Genomic DNA, 21,670 nt, shown 5'->3' on the forward strand with positions numbered 1-21,670 from the left:
TATTGAAACACAAAAACTTCCTCTCATTTCCCCCTTTTCTCACTCCCTCCCCACTCGGGAAAAAAAATTTGATACCCCCCTTCCTTATTTTTAAGCTTAGGAGATAAATTATTGGGGGCCTGCCCCTAACTTATACGCTTATGTACCTTGTAAAAAACCCACCTCCCCTGCACTTACGTGGTGCGGTAAGTTTTCCATGGTGAATCCCCCGGGTCTTCTCTTTACATCCACATTAAAGCCAGGTCTATGCGCTGAGACTGCTCCAGTTTAAGCTCCAGCTCGAGGTCTTTATTTTTCTTCTCTAATAATTTGTAGACCTTGTCTGTTCCTTTGATCAAGGCTACAACGGGATTTTCTCTAATTTGTCGCAAGAAATTTGCCTGATCATTTATTCTTTCCTCTGAGTACTAGAGGGAGGCATTTGCTACATCTAACTGAACCTGAATCTTCTGAACTGATGGGGTTGTAGTTAGAAGTTTTTTTGTAACTTCTGTTAGTTGTTCATCTTTTGCTTTGCATGCATCTGACAATTTTGTAAGCAAATCACCGAGCTCCTCCATCTCTTTCTGTTGTTTATCCCTTGCGAGCTGATGTTTTTCAACTTCTACTTTCAACTCCTACACTTGCGTTGTAGATTGGTGATGACATTTAATCGGTTGTCTAAATCCCCTTGGAGTGTGTCAATCACCATCTCTAATTTTTTGGCCCTTGTGCTACGGCTAAGTGCTGCTAAGCAAAGTCGTTTAGTCATGTCTTGCATTTGCTTGGCATACTTGTTAACTCGAAGGATCACTTCGTCATTTGATTGCCAATATTCATTTTGTGCTAGTTACCTTAATGTTTCTCCAGTCTCTTGTGTATTCTTTGGATGCATCATGGCGGCTGGTTGTTGTTGCTCTTGTGGTTGTGGCTGATCTTTTTCCACTTTCTCATTCTGAGGCTCCGTGGATGCCTCGGCCGTTTCTTGTCCTGTCGAGGTGGAAGGTGTTTCCTCGGCCTCCTGTTCTCTTGGTTGCTCAAACTTTGTATTGTGCTCTGCTGGTGCAGGACTTGTTGCCCTTTCTGGCTCTTTGTATTGTGCTTTGCTGGTGCAGGACTTGTTGCCCTTTCTGGCTCTTTGTATTGTGCTCTGCTGGTGCAGGACTTGTTGCCCTTTCTGGCTCTTTGTATTGATCTTTTGGTAGATCTTCTGTAGATTCAGATTCTTGTTGTGCAGATTCAAATGCTTCTCTTTGTTCAAGCTTTGTCTCCTTGGTGGGTTCAAGTTCTTTGGCTTTAGCCGCTGGTAAAGGTGGTGGGCTCGGCATGGGATGATCATGCTGTTTAGAAACAGGTGAAGAAGTTCGGGAAGACACATCACCTTGTCCATACTGTGTTTCTCCTTGTCCAGTGGCTTCCTCTGCTTGCTTTTGCTGCTCCTGCGCCTCCTTAGCTTTCTGCTCCGCTTCTTGGTCTTCTTTCAGCTTCAAGGCTTCTGCTTCTTGATACATCTTTTATAGTAATTCTGTGGATCTTCTACCTGTTCCTGGTATGATGTTTTGTTCTTGCACCTTTAAGCTCAATGGGTACCCACTTTGCCAGGTCCTTACCTTGTGGTTGGTGGCTGCATTCGTAAGAGTGCTTTTCTCTTTCAAATCGGGCTTGTTTTTGTACAAGTTCCTCCTGGTGTTCTACCACGGCTTTTCTCTTCATTTTTTCCTGTTGTGCTCTTTTTTCCTCGTTATCAGAGCTTTCACTACTGTGCCATTTGGGCGAGCTCTCAGTACACTCTTTTGTCAAACTTGTATGATCTCTTGGCAGATCTTGTAGCTCAAGGAGAGGTTGCGTTGACACTATCCAAGTGTTCCGATCTGGGACAGGTGGTAAGTTGTCGGCCATGCCGATAGCATGGTAGGCAATCCTGATCAGAACCTTTGGTGCACCCAGATATGTGATTTTTCCTTCTTTCTTTGTCCCTTTCAATGTGGACAAAACATACTGTGCATGGTCAATTGGTTGCCTGGTTGTTGATTTGAGGACTTGTGTAAAGGTTGTGGCAACCACATGATTTGGTGTCGTATACCTTGGTGGTTTTTTGGCAAGGAAGTGGAAGTGCTGGTGGTACAACCTTGTGGGCTCTTCCACCTGTTTGTGGATGAGGTCAACAAATGTAGCAGGTTTCCTTGGTGAAAGTTCCTGCGGTCTTTCTATCTCTTGCCCTCATTGTCATTCCCGTTGTTGGCAGTTTGAGTGTCTCTGCCACTATCCACTATCTCTTTGGTAATCACCACTTCAACTTTGTTCATTTGCTGGTGCAAGATTTGAGCAGTTCCATCTTCTTTGATTGTGGACAAAAGCTCATAAGCTTTTTGGAAGTCCACTCCACACGGATATTGTTCATAGAAATCACTGAGTCCAAGCCTTCTGTTGGCTTCTTTTGTCTGGGGTTTTGTGGCGACATCATAAACTTCTTTTGTTAGAAGTTTTAGCTCTACATGATGTCCCTCTTCGCTCTTGAATCTTCCGGTGAGCACTGTGGTGTTATGCTCTTCAAGCTGTTCTCTTGACAGATAGGTTGCCTTGGCGGTTTTGACTGAATCGCGGTCCAGTCGGGATGGTGGTAGCTCTTGCAACTTTTCTTTTTGATTGAGCTTCTTCTTGGCCCTCTCTGCTGCTTGCATGGCTCCTGTTGAGTGAATAAAGTGTGAAAGTTAGCAAATTTGGCAGATTCTCTCTGAAAGGTCCTTCAGTCTGATATGCTGACAAATTTGGTCCAATTTGCTTCAAATCAATTTTTGAACATGCATAGATGCATAAAAACATGAAAAGATACAAAATTATAAAGTCCAAACAAAAAATAGCAACAAAAGTAAATAATCGTGATTATTTACAGCTGAGTAATTTTTCCAACTTTTTGCAAATTTGGCATTACAGGCTTGACGTATATACCAAATAGATACTCTGAGTGAAATATGGGCTCATTTGGATACACAGGGTGAAAATGGTACCAGATTTAGGCTTTGGGTCTCTGAAACAGTAGATGTAAAGAGATTTTGAGATAATTTGTTCAGACTTGGCTAGTGGACTTAGGACATCATGTACTTTGGATGTATGATGGCAAAATAGCAAATTTTTCCCATTTTGGCCAAAAAGTAAATAATTGTGATTATTAACTTTTCTACCAAAATGAACATTTTTTGGTACAACTTGGTTCTAGGCATTGTATAGACCTTGTGTATGTGATATGAGGGGATTTATATCAAAAAATATTGCTCATAACTTAGAATTTGGCTTGCAAGGACTTCTTTGCGTTTTTTGGCAATTTTCCAAGTTAAATGTGATCATTTTGGCTCATACTTGAATTTTGGCATGTAATAGGTGTGTACAAGTGATAGGTGAGATGATGATGCAACTTTCAAGTCCAAATAGTACAAAAGTAAATAATTACGATTATTTACAGTAGTCATATTTTCTTGTAAAACTTAAAATTTTTAACGTAAACACATTCTATACACCTAAAACAAGTCCTAAATTGAAGTTGGTAAAGTTTGGTCTTGTCGGCACCACTTTGTGATTTGTCGACTCTGAAATCACCGATTTCTGCGACTACATTGCCTGTTGAGTTGGTTAGTCACTTTTAAGGCTACGGACTTGTCCGCAACATAGTTGTGAAGCAACTCATCCAATTTTGGCCCCATTTGGAGTCAGTTTGACCTCGTATGTCGAATTTGATGCTTTGTAGTCTTCGAGCCATTTTTTGCTTTTCGAGGGTTTTGCTTGATTGATTTCACGAAACCAATCATATACATTGTGTATATACCTCGTAGGTAAGCTGTCTATGGAGTCAAAATACAATTCTGGCATCTGTCAAAAACCTAGCTTTTCTGCTTGGGACCCCCTCGACCCTTGTTGAATGGTCAACTATTGATATAGAAGTGTTCTAATATGTTGGGACATGCTACAATTCAAATCTCATCCAATTTGGTTGAGCTGACAAGCCGCTATGGTCGATTTTTAGTCGTAGGTCTTCGTGCACTGCTCAGATTCTACGGTTTTTTCTAGGGGTTTAGACTAGCTAACGGCCGTACAAAATGGATTATTGATGAGTAAAGAAGTTTCTCCTTATGTCTCGTGTGAGACGGTGCTGAAACAGTTGACTGTAGACTCCAAAAAAGACACACGAAAGAGGTCGAAAAGCTCTCTCTCCAAAGGCAACAAGTGGAAATGAGGTGGTTTTAGCCTACCTGGGATATCTATACCCCGGACTTTCCAAACCATTTTTCCCAGATTCCCCGTTAGTCCTACTAGGCCGTGAAATCTATGTTAGACTCAAAAATTTCCCCAATCAGATTCCTGTAGCTCATTCTGCAAGAATTTTACAAAAGTAGGTATGGCCACCTAATTTAAGCTTCCCGCTTCCATCTTCTGATTTGATTGAAATTTTTTGTGCTTGTTCGCCTTGACTTTCTGATCACCACCGTGTCTTCAATTTTTCCATCTGAGCTCCTTTGCCATTTATTATTAATTTTTGACACGTTTATTGAAAAAATAAAAAATAAAACAAAATGCACTAAAAAAGCAAAGTGAAATCCAATAACTAAGAAAATCCATTTAAAAACATAACTTTATTGTTTTTTTGTTAGATTTCTCCATTTTTAAGTCTCAATATCGAGAAAAATAATAAAAAAGGACTATTTTTTTATGTTTTTTTATAGTATATATACTATTTACACTCATTGGGGAGATATTATCAGTTAAATTTTCCCTGTTGATTTATAAGGACATTATTATGTAATTTTGTAAAAATATCACACGTTAATATCAAACTTTTTCCTCCCTCTTTAAACATTGCCCTTAATTACTTAGTACTCTTCCACCCCTCCTAGATGGCGTACTCCGGACGAATGTGTGCATGGGTTGAACAACCGTGTCTATGAATAGCCTGGGTTGGCTCTACCATGCTTTAAAGATCAATGCAATTCAAACCATTATGATGTGCAAGAGTTGGGTCTTGAGTAATTAACTCAAGGGTTTCTGATGTCGAGGCTTTCTGATGCTGTCTTCCAAAGAGAAAATCTTGTAGCATGTGTGCTCGTTGCTTGATTGTGCCATCAGGATGCTTTAGGATGATGATTTCCTAAGCTTTTTGGTATCACTTTTGGCTGTTGTCGAGCTTTTACTCGTCATTGATACCTTGGTTTGTCTTGGTCAGCATGGTGTGGCTGAGGTTTCTGAGGCTTAACTCTACATTGCTTGATTGGTGTTCCCGTTTGTGGAGAAGATAAGTGCTCTTTTTTTTTTCCAAATACATTTCGTCTTAGTTTCCCTGCTTGGAGATGCTCTTCTCTGTGTTTTGACCTTTGGAACCGTCTTTGGTATTGTCAATGATGTTTTGGGCACTTAGATTTGAATTGGTTTGTCCTTAAGCTGTTCTTTTGGTACCTAAATTTGCATGTCTCCTTGCATGCTACTTGTAGCATTTGCTTGTTGATAGGATGGAAAAGATTGATTACGTCGTGGTTTGCTCTGCTGGTAACTTCCTTTCCATTCCTCCTTGCTTGTTGTAACTGGAACAATGAGTTCTCCGCCCTTAGGTGATAGCTTGAGCTGATTCGTATCCCAATCTGGTACTCCTTGTATGTCTGCATCCATGAGATTCCTAGAATCATTGTCTCAATCATGTGTTCATCTGGTAAACATACAAATTGACAAGGGCATGAACATCCATGTACTATCACGTTTAAGTTGACTACTCCCAATGTTGATGTTGGGTTCTTGTTGCATCCTTTTATTGTCGCTATTCCTGTTGTCAAAGACTGACTTGTTTCTTTCTTATACGTGGAATAATTGACTGCATTTACTCGAGCTCCTGTATCGACCAATGCATTCGTGCTATGGTTGTTGAGTTGTACTTTGATATGAAGGTCCATTCCATCTAACCAATCGTCATTTGTTCACACTCTTTCTTTCGGCAATTCCCATTGTCGGTCATCTATTTCCAGTGTGTTGATGGGAATAGGTGTTTGTTGATTCTTGAAAGCAACTTTTCTTTTGAGTACCCGAAGCCGAGCTTCCTCTTGGGCTTCATCAATAACGTGCTGTCATTTTATCTTTCTTTGCTTGGCTGCATGCATTCTTTCTAGCAATTCATTGGTTAGCAACAAATTGTACTTATTTAAACGACATCTACTAATCCAATTAGCCATTGGTCTGCTATCTAGGGTGGATAGCTTAACTGCTCCACTTGGAGATACATCTTCAATGATAAACGGTTCATTTCCCTTTTTCTTAAACTTGGGAATGTGTTGCTTAAGGGAATAGACTAAATCTAAATCCCCTTTTTTGAAGATTTTGGTAATTAGATGGGAATCAAAAAACTATTTCCGCTTTTGTGCTGAGGCGGTCTGGGGCGGGCAACAAGAAGAGTGGCCTCTAAGCACTCTTTTAAGCTCCTGTGTTGCTCAATTGGGTTGGGGTTGGAAAAAACAACAAACACACACACAAACCCGCAACCTAACCCTACACAAATTTGGGGCACCACCTAGTTTTGGATGCGAACTAGGACGCGTAGAGAGAGAGAGAGAGAGAGAGAGAGAGAGAGAGAGAGAGAGAGAGAGAGAGAGAGTGAGTGCTCGGGCTGCTTTGAAATGTATTGACAATGATAAAGCAAACACAATTATATATGTAAGAAAGTGAGAGAAGGGGGAGGGGGTGCTTGTTGCATTAATACCTTCTTACAAATCTGTCATGACCAATCAAAGTGAGATTAGTATTTGTTCAACATAGCTTGAGTAAATTACACCACAACACATCACAAGAAAAGCCACCCCAATCATTGTCTAATTAAGGCCAGGGGAGTCCTCTCCACCCGGTCGCCCTCTTACAGTATGTGGGATTTATGGCTAAATTGATGACAACACCCAGAGACAAGCTATCAAGAACCTAAAAAAAAGACTAAGACACTTACACATCATTGTTGTCCATTACTTCACGTTGGAAGAGAGACAAATTTAACCCTACACAAATTTCAGGCACCACCTAGTTTTGAATGCAAACTAGGACGCGTAGAGAGAGAGAGAGAGAGAGAGAGAGAGAGAGAGAGAGAGAGAGAGATAGTGCTCGGGTTGCTTTGAAATGTATCGGCAATGATCAAGCAAACACAATTATATATGTAAGAAAGTGAGAGAAGGGGGAGGGGGTGCTTGTTGCATTAATACCTTCTTACAAATCTGTCATGACCAATCAAAGTGAGATTAGTATTTGTTCAACATAGCTTGAGTAAATTACACCACAACACATCACAAGAAAAGCCACCCCAATCACTGTCTTAAGGCCAGGGGAGTCCTCTCCACCCTGTCGCCCTCTTACAGTATGTGGGATTTATGGCTAAATTGATGACAACACCCAGAGACAAGCTATCAAGAACTTAAAAAAAAGACCAAGACACTTACACATCATTGTTGTCCATTACTTCACATTGGAAGAGAGACAAGGTATTCAAGCTTAGTACAAATCCACCCTCCTTGATTCAACAAATGTTGGGTTTACACTAGTAAGAGAAATGATAGATTTCCTACTCTCAATTGAATGATCACTCTCTCTTACAATGGCATAGCGTTCCCTTGCTAATCACCCCTAGTACAACACATGCATATGCATAAGACAATGAGCTTCCACTTAAGAGCTCCTTCTAGAGAGGTTGAGCTTGGCTTCTCAAGCTATAGCATAGTGCTCTTGCTTGAGGCTCCCCCCCTTTTGTGCTAGCTACACCCTCCTTTTATAGCAATTTTGAGGGCTAGGGTTACTCCTCTAACCATGGTTGGGTTAGATTTTCAGCACTTATCTAATTTCTTTTGCTTGGAATTATCAAGAAGTTGGTGTGGATAGATGAAGAAGAGAGAGAGGAGAGAAGTGGAGGTGATAGGACTTTTCATAGTAGGTTAGTGTTAGTAAATTAGTAGAGTTAGTATTTTTATTGATTTACAAATGGAATTGGATATTTACAATGGGAGTATCCAAGTAGGATACAAATAAGGAAGAACAGGTAAGAAATATGGATTTCTTACAATGTTGATGCTCCAAGTGTCTTGAGTAGGGTCAATTTTGACACTTGTTGACGGTCCACTAGCTTTGACAGTACGTTTTTTCTCCACTCTTGACCTTCCTTAGGAGCCAAGGTAAGTGAACATGAGTAATCAATCACCATGTTGTTGTCTTTCAAGAGAAGAGGCTGAATTTTGTGGTTTTTTGATAGATATGGGTAATATGGATGAGAAAAAAATGAGACTAGGTGGTCAATTTTGGAATGGAAGTGTGTGTAGGAGACATAAGTTCACCATGGTTTCTCTTATTCTTCAAGGTTGAGAAGAAGGTGAGTAGGGTGCAGAGATGAGTGGTGAGAGAGGTGGGGATGATGAGTGGAGAAGTGTGTGTGAAAGAGGAAAATGATAAAGTGGAAGAGGGAGTGTGGCTACATAGCATGGGCAAACTGGGGTCCATCAATAAAATCATAGCTCACAGCTCGTAGCTCACAAAAATATAAAACAATTTGCGGTAAAAGTTCAGTCCACGAGCTACAACTTTTGTTTGTATCACCTTTTCAAATTCGGAGAGAAAGTGATCTTTAAAAATTTAGCAAAACCGACTGTTTTTTTCCACTGCACAAAGTCCTTGTGGGGTCCTTCTTTGGATGATTCTTTTGAATACCTCCAAGAGTGAGCCCCCCATAGTGCATGCATGCATGCCACATACCCTTGATCTTATTTGGTAGGTCTATAATTGAAGATATTGTTGAGATCATGATATAAGTGAATAGTACAACTAAGAAAATCAAATATAGAGGGGTCTAAAAAAAATATGTATATGTCAAATATAAATAATATAGGTGAAAAAGATATAAAGGGGTCAAAATAAATATCTCTCATTATAAGTCTACCATAAAAAAATGAATATTTTTGGTGGTCTAATTTATGAGAGTAATAGTGAATAGATGTAGGAAGGAAAAAATCACAAGAGTGAAAAATATAGACATAAATAGAACTAGTTTTTTTTATTTTTGTTGGGATGGAGTTACACCAAAAATAAGAGAAGCTTGCATGAAATTATTTTTATATGGAATAAAGAGTATGCAAAATGGTAAGAAAAAATATGGTAATGGTGAGTCAATGTACATAGCATAAATAACACACCATAGGTAGAAATATTAAAATAAATACCAAAATAATTATGAAAAATCTTTTTATTTAGGCTTTATATACAATGAAATATTTACACACAAATGGGCCATAATATACTTTTATTTATTTTATTTTATTTTTTTGGCTCAACTAGCCCAGTGACTAGCTAATTGAGGGTTTTTAAGAAGATATGGGAAAAGTCCCCTAACTCACACACACCTATATAGAGTGAAAGGGTGAGGGTAACCACAGTGTTTGAGTGATTTGATAGGGTGAGGTAACTCACTATGGAAATTACAGAAAGCCGAAAAAACGGCTATCATTAGCCCTCCCCCAAGATGATGGTATATTCATGTACCATCATAAAGTATCTTTTCCAAAGAGAGTGCTTGAGAGTCCTTGACAAGCTCTTCATTGTTTGGCCCCTTGGAATTTTGGTTTGAGTTACACTCATGCTTCACGGAACAATACTTACATGAGATAGCTTCCTTTTGACAGATCTTTGGTAGATCCTTTGGTAGAAGGCGACTCAAATAAGGCTTCAAGCGACAACCATTTACCTTCCTAGAGTGCTCTTGCCCATTCAAGTCCATAAGTTGATAGTAACTTGAATTGAAAGCCTTCTTAACTATATATGGCCCTTGCCATCTATTTTCAAATTTGGCATCAAAAGGATTATCGAGTTGATTGTCATACCTTAGCACAAGATCTCCTTCATTGATGCCTTTGTCCTTTAGTTTCTTGTCAAGATTCTACTTTGCATGCGTAGCTTTCCTCTTGTAGCACTCGTATGCTGCTTCTCTTTTCCACTCAAGCTCAGCTAAGGTAAGAAGTCGATCCATCCATGCTTCTTGATCATCTTGTGCTGCTTTGCCATGAAGTCGCATTGTTGGAATGTTGAGCTCAATTGGTTGTAAATCCTCTTCACCATAGACCAAGTGGAATGGTGTAAACTCTGTGGCTTCCCTATATGTGGTTCGATATGCCCACAAGGCACCATCCGAAAAGTCATCCCACAACTTTGTCATGTTTCTCACCATCTTTCTAATGACGCCTGCAATGACACCATTAGCTTTTTCTACCAGACCATTTGACTGGGGATAGTAGGGTGTACTGTGACGATGTAGAATGTGAAGTTCTTCACAGACTTCTGTGAGCAAGCCCTTTCTAAACCATGGACCATTATCAGAAACAATATCCAAAGGTGTGCCAAATCTACAACAAATGTGAGTGTAGACAAATTTGCTCACTGTCCTCTCATTTACCTTTGCCACACTTTGTGCTTCCACCCACCTAGTCATATAGTCTACAACGATTAGAATGTAGAGTTTACCATTTTTTGTCCTAGGCAGAGGACCCATAGCATCAATGCCCCACTTTTCAAAGGGTCCATTTGCAAGCAAGATTTGCCTTGGACCATAAACCAATCTTCTATTCCCATTTACCTGACAATTGTGACAACTTTTACACCAATGTTGGATATCCATATGCAGACTTGGCCAAACATACCCCGCAAGCAAAATCTTCTTCACAGTTAACTCTTGGGAAAAAAGACCACCACATGCCTCTTCATGCAAACCTTTTAGAATGGCTGGAATTTCCTTGATAGTTGGTACTCTTCTGCACACTTGATCCTTCCCTCTTTGATAGAGGGATCCTTCTAGGAAGAGATACGCACTTGCCTTCTTCATGAGTCTCCTCTTCTGAGCCTTCGTGAAGTCTTGTGGAAACTCACCCTCCACAATGTAGTGATAGCCGTTTTTCGGCTTTCCATAATTTCCATAGTAAGCTATCTAACCCTACCAAATTCATCCAAACACTATGGCTATCCCTACCATTTCAATGTACATAGGCGTGTGTGAGTTACGAGACTTTTTCCATATCTCCTTAAAAACCCTAAGCTAACTAGTCACTGGGCTAGTTGAGCCAAAAAAATTAATAAAATAAAAAAAATAAAATATATTATGGCCCATTTGTGTGTAAATATTGCATTATATATATGGCCTAAATATAGGGATTTTTATAATTATTATGGTATTTTATTTAAATATTTATACTTAGGTGTGTGTTTTATTAAACCTATGTACACCTTCTTTCATCCTCTTACACCATAAGTATTTTGCCAATGTGTACATACTCTAACCTTATATTTTTTCTTTTATACAAATCACTCCCACATTTTTACCCTCACCCTCGTGAAAACAAAAAATTGATTTCTACTCATTGGTCATGTTTATTATATTATTTACTTGCATACCTTTTCCTCTTTCACCCAAAATAATTCAAAGAGAGACCATATCATATGATTCCAATATCTTTCCATATCTATAACTCCTCCATATTTTTATTATTATTTTTACTCATTATTCTAACACCATGTGCTCATTGAGCTAAAGTCCATGAATAGTCCATACACTAGTCCCACCATGTATATATTTCTTTATTCACCAATAATGCTCTTCCATGCATCGGTCAAGGGCAACTTGGATGCTTTGTATTATGATATGACAAAGGAGGGGCTCACTCTTGGATGCATTGTACAAATTCAACAAAGGAGGGGGCCACTAAAAGACTTTTGCAGGCATAAAAACAGGCTTTTTGGTGAGAATTTTGGCACCCATCTCCACTCCTAATTTGGAGCGGTGGTCAAAAGAGAAAATGTAGCCCACGCTCTGAATAATCACCTCAATTTTTTTCCATAATTTTTGGAGATACCAACGGTGAGATATGATTTTTTGAGTGGACCCCAGCCTGCCCACTTTTCTCACAAGTAGCCCATAGTCTTCTCTCACCTCTTTCCACACTTCTACACACACACACACACACACACACACACACACACACACACACACACACACACACACACACACATTCCTCTCAATCCCTCACTCAAACCTGCACCTTCAATGGTTTCTCTCACCTTCTTCACCATTAACCTCCCCACTTACTCCCATAGCTCTCATATGAGCTCTCCATGTACATACACCATCTCTATGCCTCTCTCTATTATCTCCAAAGTACAATTCCATCTTACTCCTTATATATATACATATATTCAGCATGTGTACCATGCTTAACCTCTGCAAATCAAGAGATCTCATCGACGGAATTACCATTTTCATCACGATGATCAACCTTGGCGGCGGTGGCGTAAAGAAGAGAAGATGAAGAAGAAGATCGATAGTCATTTTGAGAACCTACACAAGTAAGTCCAAAACTTCTTCAAGCTTCACCATCACAAGGATTTTCTCACTTCATTCAACCATCTTACTTCAACCATTCTATCCATTGTAAATATATCATTAACTTTCTAGTGATTACTAACACTAACCACTAACATACTAACACAAAATAGCCATTGACCTAACCATAAAAGACACCTCACCTCAAGACATGTGTATAGTAACTCTCTCTCTCTCTCTCTCTCTCCTTACTTACTTTCACCTTATCTACCATCAATAATGCTCTCTTTTGAGCCCACACCCATGACTCAAGCAGACAAAGAAGGCCCGCAATGTTTTGATATTCAAAAAAATCATAATCTTGATTTGTTAGCTTGTAAATTAGGATTTCCAATAATCTTAATGAGGGGTCTCCAATCTATAAAAATGCCCCTCTCCTTCTTGTAAAACAACCTCCAACATCTCACATAGCACCCCAACACTCTATGCGTGAGGAGAGACTTAGGTGTAGCAACCACTTGTGAGCTTCACTCTTGGTGTGAGAGAAGCCTTCAAGCTACACATTGCAAGTGAGAGAGCGTGAGTTCCACAAATCTCAAAACCACTATTGTATATGCTCCTTCATTATCAATAAATTGAGGTTTGGTGCATCAAAGGCGTGATTCGACGTTCAAATCTTCGTCCTTCCATTTGTGCAATACGGTTTGGTGAATTCAAGGTGACTTGTGTATTTGAGTTTTTATCGGTTGATCTTGATTTTAGAAAGTGTTTTAGTGTGTTTTTCATTGCCAGTTTTGTGTCCATTGTAAGAGGGTATTGTGGTGAGAGGTCTCCCACACCCTAAGACAGTGTGTGTGTGTGTTTTGGCAATGTTTAGCAATCACTAAGCATTGAGTGAGTTTTGTACAAGTTCTACGATAGCATCATAACGAACCATCTCCATTTGCAAGTCACAAATAAGGTATTACGCAAGATCCATTCCTCTCTCTCTTCCCTTTGCTCTAGCTCTCTCTGGTCCATTTTGTGCGTGTCTTGGTGTGAGGTTGCTTGTGTGTGTTGTGTGGTGCATCTTCTTGGTTGTGCCAAAATCTCTCTTGCGTCCTAGTTCGCATACCATAACTAGGTGGTGCCCCTATCTTGTTTGGGTTTGGCTGTGGGTTTGTTGTTTTGTTGTGCTTGTGGTTGCCCCAACCCCAATTGAGCAGCACGGGAGCCTTGAGGGGTGTTTAGAGGTCACCTCTCTTGTTGCCCGCCCCGGACCGCCTCAATTTTGGTGCCCCCACTGAGGAGCGATTGTGTGCTTAGTGTTGTTGTATTGCATGAATGCTTGAATTTCAGCATAAAAAATCAAGTAGATTTTATGAATCATGAAAACATGTATGACCGAGTTTAATTTCAAGGAAACAAAAATTGATCTAGAATATGGTTCGGATTATGCATAACATAAGAAAGGAAAAAAACATTTTCACATAAAAGTCTAGAATTCGTGTTGAAAGACCTTTCAAAACTTTGTGTAGTTAGTTGAAGATTGTTTGGAACTAATCTTTGTGTGGTTCTAGCATCGAGAGACTATGACACACTATACCTTTCATGATATCCCAATCTTCTTCGGAAATCCAGAAGAAGATGTTGATGATTTTCTTGCTGATTTTAGAATGGATTGTCATATCCTTGGTAAAAGGGATGACATCGAAAAAGGGGATTTTCTATTGCTATGCCTTAGAGGCAACGCTGAGCAATGGTTTTGGAGTATGTCTTCTCAGATTGAAGATGGATATACCCAAATTTCCAAAGCTTTGAAGACCACATTCTCTAAATTTCCAACAACAGAGACAGCATGGGCTTCATTAGGGAGACTTCAACAACATGGTGAAGACTACTATGCTTATGAGGATATTTTTTCTCGTCAATGGGGAAGATGTGGATTTAGTTCTACATTTCCAGATTATGTAAAAATGGAGCAATTTATTTCGGGTTTGTCTCCTTTCCTAAAGACTAAGGTTACTTGTAGTGGACCCTCTACCTTTGAAGAAGCGGTCACTATTGCCCGAAAGAAGTTTCACAAGTACTTCTACATCAAAAATGGTTTCCATCATGCTGGAAGATCCAACCATCATGAAAGTGTTTCTTTCAAGGAGTCATCTCCTTTGCCATACTTGTCTCCTTCTACTCCGACAAATGTTGAAGAAGTTACTTACATGCCAACTGATTATTCAAGTGCTAAAGTGTGTGGCCAAGATTCAAATGTGGAATCTCTTTCTTCTACCTTTATCACAAGCATGCAAAAATCAACACAAGATATCTCAAATGGCATTGATGATTCAATAATGGATACATCCAACCTTTTGGCAGAGGATGAATTTCTAGTCCGAGCAGACGAAGCTTTTGTGCAACATGACTCTATGGAGAATGAAGACCTTGAAGGTAACCTTGATCTTATGGAATGTTCAGAGAGTGTATCTTGTCTAAAAGAAGAGAGTGAAGAAGAAGATGAAATCATAGGTGGAGAGATCATAGAACACATTGACCATAAAGAGATGATTGTGTACATAGAATGCCAACTCCAAAACAAAGTAGACGAGTGTGAGTTGAATCCATGTGAGGATAATCTTGAAGAAGTGTTTGAGGATGTTGAAAAGCATTGGTATGACCCATGTATGTTAAGCATGGAGGAACCTATCATGCAAGAAGCCAAAGTTTTCACAAAATCAGACAGTAATCCATCACCCTTTGAGGTGGTACAATGTGAGGAGTTACAACCTTGCCAAAGGGGGGGCTTAGAAGGGGATGAAGTACATGGGAGAGTAGTAAAAAATAAAATCATGAAAGAAAACTATCAGAAGGGTATCATTCTCTCCAATGGTGTTTTAGTGGGTGGCTCTTCATTCATGGGACAATCTCTTAGCAAGGAAATCCAAACTTTGGAAGCCCCAATCATCTTTACATTGGGTTTCACCTCTTCAAGGTCAACTTCTCCTCTCTTCACATATACCTTTCATCCTTCTTAAGCGGGAGAGGACATGAATACTTCGTGATAAACGGATGTTTCCAAATCTTCTTCATTTGGTTCTTTGGTGTATGGAGGTCGCACATTGTGATGCTTTTGGTCTTCATCATAGATGAAAAACTTGTTGATTGCTACATGTGGACATTACATCAATCAGTACCAAAATCTATTCTCTTCCAATGTGTTGGAGGCAATAGAAACCTTCCTCTGTTATCTACCTATGTGGTAAACTATTTGCAATACCTTCCAATAGCAGCTGGAAGCATGGATCAAGCTTTCCTAAATCATGAAGGTCATAGAATTTTTTACTTGTTGATGAGCCTACCCAGGTTGAATGAATTTTATGAGCTACAATTCAGGAATTCGCTCATACAAGCTCTTGAAGATCGTAGCAGATACATCAACTTTACACAGGAGGAAGAGCAACCAATCTTTTATATCACATTCATAGTGATAGATGCAATGATGGACAACAGTAAAATCTACAAGTTTCTTCAATCAAAATCAGTAAGTGATTCCATACCATACATCTCGCTTTGGGAAAGATATTTCAAGATCTTTGATCCTGGGGGGTGCTTATGGAAACTTTCTCAATGGAGGAGGTTTCCTCAGTCACTTCATCCTGCTATTGGCTCTGAGAACCTTTCATATCACACAAGGTTTTTTAATCATACAACAAAGGTTCTACAAAGATGAGAGCAGACAAAGACAGACGTTACACAATCTATATGTTGTATGATCGGATAAATGGTACATGAATGTACCATTATCTAAGGGGGGGGCTAATGATAGCCGTTTTTCGGCTTTCCATAATTTCCATAGTAAGCTACCTCACCCTACCAAATTCATCCAAACACTATGGCTATCCCTACCATTTCACTGTACATAGGCGTGTGTGAGTTACGGGACTTTTTCCATATCTCCTTAAAAACCCTCAGCTAGCTAGTCACTGGGCTAGTTGAGCCAAAAAAATTAATAAAATAAAAAAAATAAAATATATTATGGTCCATTTGTGTGTAAATATTGCATTATATATATGGCCTAAATATAGGGATTTTTATAATTATTATGGTATTTTATTTAAATATTTATACTTAGGTGTGTATTTTATTAAACCTATGTACACCTTCTTTCATCCTCTTACACCATAAGTATTTTTCCAATGTGTACATACTCTAACCTTATATTTTTTCTTTTATACAAATCACTCCCACATTTTTACCCTCACCCTCGTGAAAACAAAAAATTGATTTCTACTCATTGGTCATGTTTATTATATTATTTACTTGCATACCTTTTCCTCTTTCACCCAAAATAATTCAAAGAGAGACCATATCATATGATTCCAATATCTTTCCATATCCATAACTCCTCCATATTTTTATTATTATTTTTACTCATTATTCTAACACCATGTGCTCATTGAGCTATAGTCCATGAATAGTCCATACACTAGTCCCACCATGTATATATTTCTTTATTCACCAATAATCCTCCTCCATGCATGGGTCAAGGGCAACTTGGATGCTTTGTATTATGATATGACAAAGGAGGGGCTCACTCTTGGATGCATTGTACAAATTCAACAAAGGAGGGGGCCACTAAAAGACTTTTGCAGGAATAAAAACAGGCTTTTTGGTGAGAATTTTGGCACCCATCTCCACTCCTAATTTGGAGCGGTGGTCAAAAGAGAAAATGTAGCCCACGCTCTGAATAATCACCTCAATTTTTTTCCATAATTTTTGGAGATACCAGCGGTGAGATATGATTTTTTGAGTGGACCCCAGTCTGCCCACTTTTCTCACAAGTAGCCCATAGTCTTCTCTCACCTCTTTCCACACTTCTACACACACACACACACACACACACACACACACACACACACACACATTCCTCTCAATCCCTCACTCAAACCTGCACCTTCAATGGTTTCTCTCACCTTCTTCACCATTAACCTCCCCACTTACTCCCATAGCTCTCATATGAGCTCTCCATGTACATACACCATCTCTATGCCTCTCTCTATTATCTCCAAAGTACAATTCCATCTTACTCCTTATATATATACATACATTCAGCATGTGTACCATGCTTAACCTCTGCAAATCAAGAGATCTCATCGACGGAATTACCATTTTCATCACGATGATCAACCTTGGCGGCGGTGGCGTAAAGAAGAGAAGATGAAGAAGAAGATCGATAGTCATTTTGAGAACCTACACAAGTAAGTCCAAAACTTCTTCAAGCTTCACCATCATAAGGATTTTCTCACTTCATTCAACCATCTTACTTCAACCATTCTATCCATTGTAAATATATCATTAACTTTCTAGTGATTACTAACACTAACCACTAACATACTAACACAAAATAGCCATTGACCTAACCATAAAAGACACCTCACCTCAAGACATGTGTATAGTAACTCTCTCTCTCTCTCTCTCTCTCTCTCTCTCTCTCTCTCTCTCTCTCCTTACTTACTTTCACCTTATCTACCATCAATAATGCTCTCTTTTGAGCCCACACCCATGACTCAAGCAAACAAAGAAGGCCCGCAATGTTTTGATATTCAAAAAAATCATAATCTTGATTTGTTAGCTTGTAAATTAGGATTTCCAATAATCTTAATGAGGGGTCTCCCCTCTCCTTCTTGTAAAACAACCTCCAATATCTGACATAGCACCCCAACACTCTATGCGTGAGGAGAGACTTAGGTGTAGCAACCACTTGTGAGCTTCACTCTTGGTGTGAGAGAAGCCTTCAAGCTACACATTGCAAGTGAGAGAGCGTGAGTTCCACAAATCTCAAAACCACTATTGTATATGCTCCTTCATTATCAATAAATTGAGGTTTGGTGCATCAAAGGCGTGATTCGACGTTCAAATCTTCGTCCTTCCATTTGTGCAATACGGTTTGGTGAATTCAAGGTGACTTGTGTATTTGAGTTTTTATCGGTTGATCTTGATTTTAGAAAGTGTTTTAGTGTGTTTTTCATTGCCAGTTTTGTGTCCATTGTAAGAGGGTATTGTGGTGAGAGGTCTCCCACACCCTAAGACAGTGTGTGTGTGTGTTTTGGCAATGTTTAGCAATCACTAAGCATTGAGTGAGTTTTGTACAAGTTCTACGATAGCATCATAACGAACCATCTCCATTTGCAAGTCACAAATAAGGTATTACGCAAGATCCATTCCTCTCTCTCTTCCCTTTGCTCTAGCTCTCTCTGGTCCATTTTGTGCGTGTCTTGGTGTGAGGTTGCTTGTGTGTGTTGTGTGGTGCATCTTCTTGGTTGTGCCAAAATCTCTCTTGCGTCCTAGTTCGCATACCATAACTAGGTGGTGCCCCTATCTTGTTTGGGTTTGGCTGTGGGTTTGTTGTTTTGTTGTGCTTGTGGTTGCCCCAACCCCAATTGAGCAACACGGGAGCCTTGAGGGGTGTTTAGAGGTCACCTCTCTTGTTGCCCGCCCCGGACCGCCTCACTCGCAAATAATGTGAGTCAATGACTCCAATCCCTGGTATCTCAGTTGATTGATAGTTGCTGCCACCATGATGACCTGCACTTCTTTCTCAACACATGTAACTACTTGCTGTGCAAGTAAATCGGCAACTTCATTCTGTTTCCTAGGAATATGATATAGTTGCACTTCTTCAAATTGAATAAACAATCTACGAATGGCATGAACTTTTGTCCTTATGCTTTCATTCTTGCATGCCCAAATGCCTAAAATTTGCTTCACAATGAGAAGTGCATCCCCTTTTACCATGAGACGTTGTATACCTTGGCCAATGCATATCTTTAAACCATGTAGTGTGTCGTATTCTGCTTCATTGTTGCTAGTTGAACCTGGTAGATTGACCTTCTCTTCATGATGACCACCTCCCCACTTGGGTTGAGCAACACTAGCCCTCCCCCTGCTTTTCCTATGGCTCGTCGAAAAGCTCCATCAAAGAACAAGGTAAAAGCATTAGGAATATTTTTTGGTGGTGGCAATGGTAGGGTCTTTATTTCAGGCACCTTAATCTCCTTCTCATGTCCTCAGGAAATGTTCGGCTCGATAAGTAAGTAACTAGATAGTTACTCCACTTAGGAACATGTGACATTTGAAATAGTATTACAGGAGGTATGGGTGTTTTTTTTTATACATTGAGGATAGTCATTTACGAAAGAGTGAATATCACTCCTCATAGTTGGCCAAAATACTCCAAGTTTGAAGATCCTTTGCATAGTTTGGTCTTCCGCAAAGTCAAGTCCCACTATGGTAACATGTGGTTGACTTAGGTATTATTTTTCTCTTCATGAATAATGCATTAGAGCAATATTCCGTCTCGGTTTCTTTTGTATAGCCTACCAGCTATTAATTGATACATAGCCGATTGATCAATTAATCCAATCGTAATAGGAATTCCACTTGAGCTATGGTCATCAATGATACCATATTTTTCGACCATCGAGGTATCATTTCCACAGAGAAGAGATATGCATCTGGTAGATCATCATCTACCTTTAGGAGGTCTCCTGAACCTTGATAAATGATCTGCTCTTTGATGAGTAGTGCCCTTTTCTACAACCACAGTGAAATCAAATTACAGAATAATGATGAACCATCTCACTATTCTTCCTGTGCTGCATGGCTTGTTCACCAAGTACAATAAAGCTTGGTGGTCCATGAAGAACACAAATTTGTTTGCTAATAGGTAATGTCTATACTTTTTTATGGCATAGATCATCCCTAATCATTCTCTTTTGGTGGTGGTATAATTATTTTCTACCATGCTCAACTGTCGGCTAGCATAAGAAATAAGAACATCAATTTTCTCGTCTCTTGGTTGAGCTAGTATACACTCTATGGCAAAATTGGAAGCATCTACATGTATGTGGAATATCTTATTCCAATCTAGTGTTTTTCATATTTAAGCTGAGGTGAGAGCTTGCTTAAGCTTCATGAAGGATTCTTCATACTCTTCAGTCCATTCAAAGTGTGTAATCAAGCTATACAAGGGTTTTGCAATTATAGCATACATGTAAATGAATCGTATGTAATATCCACAATGTCCCATGAAGGCTTCAACCCCCTTGACTGTTGTTGGTCTAGGCAAATCAACAATAACATGAATATTATCCATATCAGTAGCTATGCCATTTTTAGACACTATATGTCCAAGAATTTTTCCTTGTCTACCCATGAATGTGCACTTCTCAGGATTTAAGAAAATCCTATAAAGTCTAGATTTTTTGAATACCTTTTTGAGGTGTTCAAAATGATCAGCCCGGATTGATGAATGTACGCATAGATCATCCATATATACTTTCAAGAATCTCCTCAAATATTCTTTAAGAGCATGACTCATCGATCTTTGAAATGTGGCAGGAGCATTAGTTAACCCAAAGGGCATAACCCGATAGGCTAAAATACCCCATTCCATTGCAAAAGCAATTTTATGCCGATCATTTGGGTCAACCAAAAGTTGATTGTATCTCGAAACGCCATCTAAGAAGCTGTAAGCTTCTTTTCTTGCAAGTCATTCTAAAACACGCTTAGTGATCTGTTAAGTATGGAGCCTGATTTACACCTTGTAATTTTCTGTGGTAAAAAAGCACATTTGTAAGGCCCCCATTATGAGGAGAAGCCATCATGTGTGAAGAAAAATCACTCGTTGGAAATAAAAATTTTCACGGCCAAAATTTAGGGGCAACTTCAGGGACTCGCCGGAATATTATGGCCGGACACGGTCGGAAAGTGGTCGGTAAATGACTGATCGTTTGGCCGGTGGCCAGTAGTCAATGGCCGGTGGCCGGTGGTCGGAAGTCAATAGCCGGTGGGCCGGTGGCCAAATTCAAAAGTGGACTTTGTCTTCTCATGGGCGGCCACACATGGACGGATTGGAGGGTCTAATTTGGACTTATCTACATAAGGGCGGCTACGCATGGCTGCCTCTCATGAGAGAGGGCAACCCTTTTGGCCTATTTCCAGACACATTACATAGTGTGAAGTTGATGCAACAAGGTGAGTGTGAGTTGGTGAGAGTGAAGCAAGGTGGGAGCTCTATTAAGGGTATAATCCCTTTGTAAACTACTTCTTGTTTTGAAGTACTAAAGCCATTTAGTGGCTGCTTTCCCGTGGACGTAGCCCACATTGGGTGAACCACATATATTGTGTGTACTCTCTCTCTCTCTCTCTACTCTATAATATCTTGTGTGTGAAATCTATCTCTCTCCATTAAGTAATCTACTCAAATATCTATTTAGCTACGGCATATTTCCTAACAACTGGTATCAGAGCTAGGTTTGCTCGTAACTAAGTTATCTCAAGGAAAGAATTCCTTGAATT

Source organism: Adiantum capillus-veneris, chromosome 4 (genome assembly GCF_014529385.1).
Source record: "Adiantum capillus-veneris isolate H3 chromosome 4, ASM1452938v2, whole genome shotgun sequence".
Taxonomy (NCBI): Eukaryota; Viridiplantae; Streptophyta; class Polypodiopsida; order Polypodiales; family Pteridaceae; genus Adiantum; species Adiantum capillus-veneris.